Source organism: Heteronotia binoei, chromosome 8 (genome assembly GCF_032191835.1).
Source record: "Heteronotia binoei isolate CCM8104 ecotype False Entrance Well chromosome 8, APGP_CSIRO_Hbin_v1, whole genome shotgun sequence".
In the NCBI taxonomy this organism is placed as follows: domain Eukaryota; kingdom Metazoa; phylum Chordata; class Lepidosauria; order Squamata; family Gekkonidae; genus Heteronotia; species Heteronotia binoei.
Window position 1 is genome coordinate 20,909,624 of NC_083230.1, and position 12,155 is coordinate 20,921,778.

Genomic DNA, 12,155 nt, shown 5'->3' on the forward strand with positions numbered 1-12,155 from the left:
GCGCACAGGATATTTCGCTGATGCTACTCCGGCCCAATCAGCAACGCAAAGCAGAAACAGAAGGCGGGAGGAAGAAAGGAGAGGTCTTCTAAGGGAGGGAGTGTCTGTTTTGCTCTTTCTCACGTCCCTCTTTGTAACTCCATCTCTGATTGGGCCAGAGGGGTGCCAGCTAATCCTCTCCGCCTATAGCCACGGAGAGGAAAGCCGTGCGTGAGGGCAGCCTTCGAAACAGAAGTCTTCTGTGCGGAGTCATTAGCGTATCTGGAGCAGGGGCGGGATGTCTCAGGGTTACAGAAGCTTGCGTTAGGATTTTTGTCTGTGAAAGGCAAAGCGGCATGATTTGTTTTCCGTGGCTGTGATTTATTAAGAACGTACAACTGTTTCGGCCATTGCGTTGGTTTTCAAGGAAGATGTGCTTCGCGTCTAACGCTTCACTTCGCTTTTGCATTTGAACACACAAATGTGTATCTTGCACTTCTCACTTATAGCTCTGCAACGAAAAGAGCTAGACTTTTTTTAGAAACAACAACAACTGGGAAGTAGTACGTTGTTGCAACAGATTGCTGTAACATAGAAATATAATGGTGACCGATCGATAGACATTATGGGGTCTGCGTAAAAGTCGGATCTACACGGATCTTCGTGAATTCATATGACTTTTACGTTGCAATGAAATAAAACCAGTATTATGCTGCAGATCCTGTCTTAGACTATGGGCAGGACCGCAAAAATCACGCCTCCATGGATTCGTGGCACCTCAGCAGTGCAAAAACGGTTCTAAAGCACAGATCCTCGTGAATTATTTTTATGGCGAAATGAAATCAAGCCACCATCATGTTGTAGATCCTCTCTTAGACTATAGGCAGCACCAGAAAAATCATGCCTCGGCGAATTTGTGGCGCCACAACACTGAAAAAACATGTTTCCAAACCACGGATCCTCGTGGATCCTCATGATTTTTGCTTTGGGCCCACCCCAAGATCACCAGCCAATAACATATCATGTCCATGGGCAGAGTTTGCACCACATGAAGGAAGGATCCACGGCTTCATAGTTCCGCCAGGGACCAAAAACTTGGTTTTGAACCACGGATCCTCATGTCTCCTCATGTTTTTTGCTTTGGATCCCCACAAGCTCATCATCCAATCACATATCATGTCCATGGGCAGCGTATGCGCCACAGAAATCGTGGATCCATGGCTTCGTGGCAGCGCCAGGGACCAAAAAACCTTTTTTGAACCATGGATCCTCATGGATCCACATGATTTCTGCTTTGGATCCCCCCAATCTCACTATCCAATCACATATCATGTCCATGGGTAGAGCTTGCACCACAGAAGTCATGGATTCACAGCTCTTGGCAGCACCATGGGGAAAAACCCTTGGTTTTGAACCACAGATCCTCTTGGATCCACATGATTTTTGCCTTGGATCCCCCCAAGATCACCATCCAGTCACATATCAAATCCATGGGCAGAGTTTGCACCACAGAAATCGTGGATCCATGGCTTCGTGGCAGCGCCAGGGAGCAAACACTTTGGACCACGGATCCTCATGGATCCACCTGAGCTCTGCTTTGGATCCCCCCAAGCCCTCCATCCAATCACATATCATGTACATGGGCAGAGTTTGCACCACAGAAATCGTGGATCCACGGCTTCATGGCAGTGCCAGGAACCAAAAACTTGATTTTGGACCACGGATCCTCATGGATCCACATGATTTCTGCTTTGGATCCCCCAAAGCTCACCATCCAATCACATATCATGCCCATGGGCAGAGTTTGCACCACAGAAATCATGGATCCACGGCTTCGTGGCAGCGCCAGGGACCAAAAACTTGGTTTTGAACTACGGATCCTCTTGGATCCACATGATTTTTGCTTTGGATCCCCCCAAGATCACCATCCAGTCACATATCATGTCCATGGGCAGAGTTTGCACCCCAGAAATCGTGGATCTACGGCTTCGTGGCAGTGCCAGGGACCAAAAACTTGGTTTTGAACTACGGATCCTCTTGGATCCACATGATTTTTGCTTTGGATCCCCCCAAGATCACCATCCAGTCACATATCATGTCCATGGGCAGAGTTTGCACCCCAGAAATCGTGGATCTACGGCTTCGTGGCAGCGCCAGGGACCAAAAACATGGTTTTGAACCACGGATCCTTATGGATCCCCATGATTTCTACTTTGGATCCCCCCAAGATCACCATCCAGTCACATATCATGTCCATGGGCAGAGTTTGCACCACAGAAATCGTGGATCCATGGCTTTGTGGCAGCGCCAGGGACCAAAAACCTGTTTCAGACCACGGATCTTAATAGATCTTTCTGTTCTTGCTTCGGATCACCCCAAGCTCCCCCTGGAGTCATATATTATATCAATGCCCACAACTTATGTCCTAAAACCATGGATCCACAGCTTTTTAGTGACACCTTGGAGCAAAAACTGGTCCTGCACCATGGATCCTAGTAGATTTTTCTGTTCTTGCTTCCAACCTCCCCCTCAAGTAATATATCACGTCAATGGCCACGACTTATATCCCATTACCATGGATCCACAGTTTTGTGGTGATACCATGGAGCAAAAAATGGTCCTGCACATTTTCGAGCCGTTGATTCCACCAATTGGGGGAATAGTATTTCAATAGCATTTCTGACCATGTGATTTTACCCAGCATAGTTCAAAGTTACACTGCTTGCCTGTGGCATTCCAGATTCATTGTAAGGTGCTTACAGGTCATAACCTTTAAAGCCCTATATGGCCTGGGACCTGTCAACCTTTGGGACTGCCTCTCCCCATACGTGCCCCAGAGAACACAATGCCCCAAAATCTTCTTCAGATTCATTTTCGACAATAGCCCCCCCCCCTCTGTGGAATGCCCTCCCCAAAAACATCAGGGACCTCTGGGACCTGCCACAGTTCCTCCGGGCCTGTAAGACCAAACTATTTAAGCTTGCCTTCAGTGTTTAAGGGGAGGTTGCAAATGTCCCACAGCAATGACAATCCCATTGGATAAATATAGATATTCAGAAATTGACATGCATGTTGGATTTTATGGTTGAAATTTGGGGGAATTGATTTTATTGTATATTGGTTTTTAATATTCTATGTAGTTTTTAACTTGTTAGCCGCCCTGAGCCCATTAGGAAAGGGCAGGATATAAATTTGATAAAATAAAATAAATAAAATAAGTTTGTCAAAGTTTGCCTTTCTGAAGTCCAACCTGTAAGTCTCACTACCTATAGCTTTTCCCTTCCCTAAGATGTAAATTTCAAAATCACATGGTCACTACTGCCCAGGGTGCCCACTATTTCCACTTCTTCAATCAATTCTTCCTTGTTGGTGAGAATCAAGTCCAAGATAGCAGATCCCCTTGTTTCCTTCTTCACTTTCCAGAAAAGGAAGTTGTCAACAAGACAAGTCAGGAATCTATTTGAACTTTCATTTTTAGCATCCAACAGATGTCCTGGTAACTGAAATTTCCCATGATCACTGTGTCCCTTCTCTTGGAGAACTTTGCAATCTGTTGTAGGAGTATCTCATCCAAGTCCTCTGCCTGGATTGGTGGTCTATTGCAGACCCCTACTATAATATGACTGTTATTTCTTACTCCTTTTATTTTTACCCAGAGACTCTCAACTGAGTTGCCATGCTCAGATTCACATATTTTCTCACAAGTATATACCTCCTTCACATATACCACTACGCCTCTGCCCTTTCTCATTTGTCTGTCCCTTTTAAATAAGTTGTACCCCTGAATCCTAATATTCCAGTAGTGAGTGTTATCCCATCAAGTTTCAGTAAGGCCTATTATGTCACAGTCTCCTTTCTGTATTAGGACTTCCAGTTCCTACTGTTTGTTTCCCATACTCTGTGCATTAGTGTAGAGACATTGGAATCCATGTTTTATGCATCCTGAGGGTTTAGTTTCTGTACATACCTGCAAGTTAACATTACCTAGGGTATGCACCACTTTCTGCAAAGCTTTAGTGTTCTTATCCCCAGTTTCTGGCATCATACAAGGCTTTGAATCATTGTCTTAATTCCCCATACAATTTAGTTTAAAGCCCTCCTTATTAGGTTAGCAAGGCTGTTACCAGTCATCCTTTTTCCTACTGTTGTAAGGTGCAAACCATCTCCCAATAGAAGACCACCATCTCGAAAGCGTAAGCTGTGGTCCAGAAATCCAAATCTTTCCTGATAACACCATCGATTTAGCCAGTTGTTTATTTGAAGTATTCTTCTTTCTCGTCCTAAGCCACGAGCTTCAATAGGAAGAACTGATGAGAGCACAACCTTTGCTCCCAGCTCCTTTGCCTTCTGACTCAGAACCACATAGTCTTTTATAATACATTCAGGGCTGTGCCTGGCAGTATAATTCATTCCCACGTGGATCAGCAAGAAAGGATAATAATCCATGAGCTCGATAAGTCTTCCTATCCTTTTTGTCACATCCTGGATGTGTGCACCTGGCAGACAGCAGACCTCTCGGGATGACAAGTCCAGTCAGCACACTTTGGGCTCCACCCCTCTGAGCAAGGAGTCTCCAATTACCACCACCTTCCTCTTCCTATATTGGGGAGCGGAAGCGCCAGGTTTCCTATCCACAGGATCCTGAGATGCTTCAAGCTTTGCGAAGGATGGGGAAGTAGCTCTTGTTCCAATAGTTCAGAATCAGTTACTGTGGGGAGATCCCGGAACCTATTGCTGAGCAGCAGAGGCTCAGAATATCTCCCGATTTTCCTGCTCCTTTGGGTTACATTTTTCCAGGAACCCTCCTCCTGTGTTGGGTTCTCTTCCAATTGCTGAGTTACTTCCTCTTCCTCCTCTTGTCCTTTCAAGAGTGCATCATGGGTTCTGTCAAGAAAATTCTCACCTTCCTTTACACACTGCAGTGTGGACAATTGTGCCTCCAGTAGGACTACTAACTCACACTTGCTGCAAGTGTAATTGCTGCTACTCTCAGGTAGAAATACAAACATCCCACAGTCTTTACACCTCACTGCCTCAGCTCCCTCACCAGCCATGTATCCTCCCAGATCCTCTCCTGTCCCACCCCCACAACACCACACAAAGCATGGCAGGATGAACCTACTCTTTACAATTTGCACAATTATAAACTAAGTAAGAATGATGGTGTCTCAATCAAATTACATAAATCACCACGCACTAAAATCACTATCCTTCCCCCTTCAAAAACACTCTAATTCTAGTACAATAAAATCTCATACTAATTAATTATAGATTGAATTCCTTTATCAAGGAGAAATTCATCCTTAATACTGAATCTCTCCTAACCTTCTATTTTTGACAAGGTTCCACATACTATCCTTGTTGACAAGTTGGTAAAATGTGGTTTGGATCCTGTTACCATTAGGTGGATCCGTAACTGGTTGACAAATCGCACCAAAAAGGTGCTTGTGAATGGTTCCTCATCCTCTTGGAGAGGAGTGACAAGTGGAGTGCCTCAAGGATCTGTCCTGGGACCTGTTTTGTTCAACATCTTTATCAATGATTTGGATGAAGGAATCGAGGGAATGCTTATTAAATTTGCAGATGATACTAAATTGCTGAGTTACTTCCTCTTCCTCCTCTTGTTAAAGGATAGGAAGACTAAATTGGGAAGGGTTGCAAATACATTAGAAGACAGAAACAGGATACAGGATGACCTTCGGAGTGGAGGGCGGGATATAAATCCAATATTATCTTCTTATTCCTTGACAGGCTGGAAAACTGGGCTAGAACCAATAAAGTGAATTTTAACAGGGATAAATGTAAAGTTCTGCATTTAGGTAGGAAAAATCCAATGCATGGTTACAGGATGGGGGAGATTTGTCTTAGCAGTAGTATGTGCGAAAAGGATCAGTTCAGTTCAGTTTGCTTTATTACGGTCCATGACTGTAGGGGAGGGACGGTGGCTTAGGGGAGGGACGGTGGCTCAGTGGTAGAGCATCTGCTTGGGAAGCAGAAGGTCCCAGGTTCCATCACTGGCATCTCCAAAAAAGGGTCCAGGCAAATAGGTGTGAAAAACCTCAGCTTGAGACCCTGGAGAGCCGCTGCCAGTCTGAGAAGACAATACTGACTTTGATGGACCAAAGGTCTGATTCAGTATAAGGCAGCTTCATATGTTCATATATGTTCATATGTTCAAATACACAGCACAATGCAGGCCAACAACAACCACATAAAAATTGTAAAAATCAAGATGGACCTAAATAAGTAAAATGTAAGATATTTAAAAAGTAAATGTGAAAATAAAATATAGGACATTAGTATGAATAATGAGATATGACAAATAATACAGCAATGGATCTGAGGTCTTAGTGAGCCATATGTCAAACATGAGTCAACAGTGTGATGGGGTGGCTAAAAAGGCAAATGCAATTTTGGGCTGTACCAACAAAAGTATAGTGTCCATATCACGTGATGTGATGGTATCACTTTACTCTGCTCTGGTAAGACTTCACCTGGAGTATTGTGTTCAGTTTTGGGCACCACATTTTAAGAAGGATATAGACAAGCTGGAACAGGTCCAGAGGATGGCGACGAAGATGGTGAGGGTCTGGAGACCAAGTTCTATGAACAAAGGTTGACGGAGCTGGGCATGTTTAGCCTGGAGAGGAAACAGCTGAGAGGTTATATAATCACCAAGTACTTGAAGGGCTGTCATATGGAAGATGGTGTGGAATTGTTTTCTGTGACCCCAGAAGGTAGGACCAGAACCAATGGGTTGAAATTAAATCAGAAGAGTTCCCGGCTCAACATTAGGAAGAACTTCCTGACTGTTGGAGTGGAACAAGCTTCCTTGGGAGGTGGTGGGCTCCCCTTCCTTGAAGGTTTTTGGCTAGATGGCCATCTGACAGCAATGAAGATCCTGTGAATTTAGGAGGAGGTATTTGTGAGTTTCCTGCATTGTGCAGGGGGTTGGACTAGATGACCCTGGAGGTACCTTCCAACTCTATGATTCTAATAGCCCAATTTGATTAATGAAAGAATAATATAAAGATAACCCAATCAATCAATCAATCAATCCAAATCCATAATGTAATCAATTGGTATTCAATTAATTAATTCACTATCTCCTGTACAGAATTAAAATACAATTTGGGGGCCCACTATGTGATTTAATGGTGTATTTCTTCTGAACCAATGCAAACATCATAAAGATTCATGAGGATTCATGGTCTGGAACCATGCATTCGCTCCATGGTGTGGTCACAAAGCCGTGGAGCAAGCTATTTCCATGGACATCATATCTCATGGTGTGTTTTATGGCATGTTTGGGTGACTGAATGCAAAGACTCTGAGGATCCAAGAGGATCTGTGCTTCAGTACCATCTTTTGGCAGAATGGTGTCATCATGAACTCATGGATCCAAGACATTTCTTATGTAAACCATGACCATGGGCATGATATGTGATATGATAGGGGTATCAATGAGGATCCATGGTAAAAAATGTTTTTACAGCATGGCTTCTCAAATAAAGTGTGGATGTATGATTTCTGTGGCGCAAGTTGTGCCATGGACATGATATGTGATTTAATGGTGATGTTGTGGTGACTCCAAGTAAAATCACAGAGGATCTATGGGATTCCATGTTTCAAAACCATATTTTGGCTCCATGATGTTGCCACAAATGTGTGAGATCATGATTTGAGGTGCAAGCTCAGTCCATGGACATGATATGTGATTGGATGGTGAGGTTGGGATGATGTAAAGCAAAAATCATGAGGAACCGTGAGAAAACATGCTTCAAAACCATGTTTTGGCTCCCTGGTGTTGCCACAAAGCCATGCACCCGTGATTTCCGTGGTGCAAGCTGTCTGGTGGCCATAAGCAAAAATCATTAGGTTCCATGGTCCGGAACCATATATTCGCTCCATGGTGCTGCCATGAAGTCGTGGATCCATGACCTCTGGGTGCAAACTCTGCCCATAAACAGGATGTGTGATTTGATGGTGATGTTGGGGTGACCTAAAGCAAATATCATGAGGATCCATGGTTCAGAACCTTGGTTTTGCTCCGTGATTTTGCCACATGGATCCATGATTTCTGTGGTGTGAGCTCTGCCCATGGACATTATATGTGATTCAATTGTGAATTTGGCTTGATCCAAAGCAAAACTTATGAGGATCCAAGAGGATCCGTGGTTCAAAACCAAGTTTTTGGTCCCTGGCGCTGCCACGAAGCCGTGGATCCACGATTTCTGGGGTGCAAACTCTGCCCATGGACATGATATGTGACTGGATGGTGATCTTGGGGGGATCCAAAGCAAAAATCATGTGGATCCAAGAGGATTTGTGGTTCAAAACCAAGTTTTTGCTCTAGGGTGCTGCCACGAAGCCGTGGATCCATGATTTCTGTGGTGCAAACTCTGCCCATGAACATGATATAAGAATTGCTGGTGAGCTTGGTGTGGTTCAAAGCAAAAATCATGGGGATCCATGGTTCAAAACCACGTTTTTGGTCCATGGTGTTGCCACGAGACTGTGGATCCATTTATGTGGTGCAAACTCTACCCATCGACATGATATGTGATTGTCTGATGGGCTTGGGGGGATACGAAGCAAAAATCATGCGAATCCAAGAGGAACCGTTGTTCAAAACCAAGTTTGTGGTCCATGGTGCTGCCACAAAGCTGTGGATCCATGATTTCTGTGGTGCAAACTCTGCCCATGGAAATGATATGTGATAGGATGGTGAGCTTGGGGGGATCCAAAGCAAAAATCATGAAGATCCATGAGGATCCATGGTTCAAAACCAGGTTTTTGGTCCATGGTGCTGCCACGAAGCCAGAGAGCCATGATTTCTGTGGTGCAAACTCTGCCCAAGGACAGGATATAAGAACTGATGGTGAGCATGTGGGATCCAAAGTAAAAGTCATGGGAATCCATGAGGATCCGTGGTTCAAAACCAGGTTTTTGATCCTTGGTGCTGCCAAGAAGCCATGGACCCACGATTTCTGTGGTGCAAACTCTGCCCATGGACACGATATAAGAACTGATGGTGAGCTTGGGGGGATCCAAAGCAAAAATCATGAGGACCCATGGTTTGGAAACATGTTTTTCCACTGTTGTGGCGCCACAGATTTGTGGTAGCATGATTTTTTTGGTGCTACCTATAGTCTAAGACAGGATCTACATCATGATGGTGGTTTCATTTCACCATAAAAATCATATGAATTCATGAGGATCCGTGCTTTGGAACCCTGTTTTTGCATTGGTGAGGCACCACGAATCCATGGAGGCATGATTTTTTGTGGTCCTGCCTAGAGACAGGATCTACAGAATAAGAGCGGTTTTATTTTCTCTCAATGTAAAAATCATATGATTCATTGAAGATCCGTGTAGATCCGATTTCTACCTTTTCCCGACATTTTTAAAAAATCCCGCTGGTGCAAAGGGAGTAACGGCTGCGGCAGCTGGATGTGGCTGGAGCAGGGGAAATGCAGAGAGAACCACCATTGCTGTGCTGAATTGACAGCTGCACCAGGAACATCAAACAGCAGGGGAGGGGGGATGTGAGAACGGACTAGATCCAGAGGGGACTGTTATCTATTTGAATCGGTTTGTGTAAATTAGCACCCTAACTTGCCTACCCAAGCTAAGATCTCAGGAGTTAAGCAGGCCTGCCATGGCTACTATTTGGATGGGAGAGTTCCAAGAAATGCCTGGGACGTGAAATGGAGGCAGGCATGGCAAATCACCTGTGAAAACCGGCTGCGACTTGATGGCAAAAAAAAAAAAAAATCGTTAGTAGTTATGTTTCACTTAATAGCCAGACATGCCGAGTGTTCTGTTATATATTAGCTTTTTTTTTTTTACTGTACTTGTTATTTAATAGAATCTATTTCCTCATGAGTCTAGCCTCGTGTGAGTCTCACTGAGTGAGTTATATTATTAATAGCAAACAGCACACAGGGGCAGATCAAATGTATTGACATAAATCTAGGGTTGCCAATCCCCAGGTGGGGGCAGGGGATCCCCCGGTTTGGAGGCCCTCCCCCCCCCCCCCGCTTCAGGGTCGTCAGAAAGCGGGGAGAGGGGAGGAAATGTCTGCTGGGAACTCTGTTATTCCCTATGGAGATTTATTCTCATAGAAAATCATGGAGAATTGATCTGCGGGTATCTGGGGCTCTGGGGGGGCTGTTTTTTGAGGTAGAGGCACCAAATTTTCAGTACAGCATCTAGTGCCTCTCCCCAAAATATCCCCCAAGTTTCAAAACGATTGGACCAGGGGGTCCAATTCTATGAGCCCCAAAAGAAGGTGCCCCTATCCTTCACTATTTCCTATGGAAGGAAGGCATTGAAGAGGTGTGCCGTCCCTTTAAATGTGATGGCCAGAACTCCCTTTGGAGTTCAATGATGCTTGTCACAGCCTTGATCTTGGCTCCACCCCTAATGTCTCCTGGCCCCACCCCCAAAGTTCCCAGATATTTCTTAAATTGGACTTGGCAACCCTATATAAATCCCACTTCGCATAACATATTTTAGAAATGTGGGAATGCACCAACCTGAGGTTTGCCCCTGTGCAAGTCCCACCACATGTAAGACAGCATGTGAATAGAAACAGGGAACAGCAGCATACATTTAATATCTATGTAGGTAGCCGGAGGCAGGACTTTGTAAAAAAAAAAATCACTTCTCAAGGTTGGCTCAGTTGAGCACTTTTCCCAAGCAATAAGGAGAAGGTATTTGTTTTAAAAGCTCACATGTTTAATATGAATGTTCTGGTCTGAGTTTCAGCATAATTAGCTGAAATAGGGAGCAGAATTCAATCAATCAATCAACATTTTATTTATATCCCGCCCTCTCCTCCGAGGCAGGCTCAGGGCGGCTAACGACATCAAATACAATAAGTTATACAATAAGTATTTTAAATCAGTATTTAGCTTTAAAGCAGTCTAATTTAAAATTAACATTCTGGTGCTATTTCCGATAAGTGTGACGGCGAAAAAATCAAAGCCTCATGAAATCAAAGCGTCATGAAAGCATTCGTCGACTGTTGCAATCAATCAAATAATAAATTAATCACAAATTGGAAAAGAAACTGCACAATAAACACGGCGGAATCATAACCTCCCCACTGTATCCACACACAGAACAAAACTTCAAATAAACAAATCAATGTCCCATATTTCCTTCCTCTCATCGATTTTGCAGTTTAACAAATAGCTAAATAAATAGTCAGAAGCCAAACCATAAATCAATACAAACTTTAATCCATTTGTGGCCATACTTTATTGTCAGGTAGATAAGGGCATGTACTTTTAGGAAAGCTAGTGAATGTTGATGTCCACAATGAGGCTTCAGTGCTTAGCGTTGAAAGGCAAATGACCACTGCCATTGCTAGCAAAATCCACAGCTGTCACAGCCTGAAAGAGTTGTATGAACTGGCCCTCAGTGTGAAGGGGAAAACAATCTGTGTGTAAGCAGAAACATTTCTAATCAGTCTACATCTTTGAGGGCAGGGCCCTAATAGGCAGTTATATTTTATGTCAATCAACCATATTATATATATACTAGGAATAGGGCCTGTTCTGAGGGAAAATACAATGAGCTTTACAAAGAGGCTCTGGGTGATTGTGTCCCCCCCCTTGCTGTCTTCCCACCCACCCAAGTGAAGGCATTCACTCTCCCCCCCCCCGACCTCCAGGGAAGTTGATGTCTGTCGTCTGGATAGCAGTTGTAAATCTGAGTGATCTCCAGCCCTCACCTGGAGATTGGCAACAATTGTTCCCTAGGAGAAAATGGCTGGTTTGGTGAGTGGCATTGATGGCGTTGTACCTGTCTGAGGTCCCACCCCTCCTCAAACTCACCCTGTCCAGGCCCCACCCCTCAAATCTCCAGGAATTTGCCAACCTGGAGTTTGCAACTGCTAAGTCACAGTAGCTGTCATGAGGGGTCCCACCCCTCTTCAAACCCCGCCCTCTCCAGGCTCCACCACTCAGTGAAATTAACAAATTTGGTCTGGATAGCATTTGCATGGGAAACCAATAAAACAGTAACATGTCAGAATTTGAGAATGTCTGTTAATTACTCTGTTGCTGGCAAGCCTAGGCCTTTGCAGAGTGGACTTTGTGTCATTATACCCCGCTGAGATTGCTTCCTTAACAGACATTCTCACATTCTGACATGCTACTGTTTTA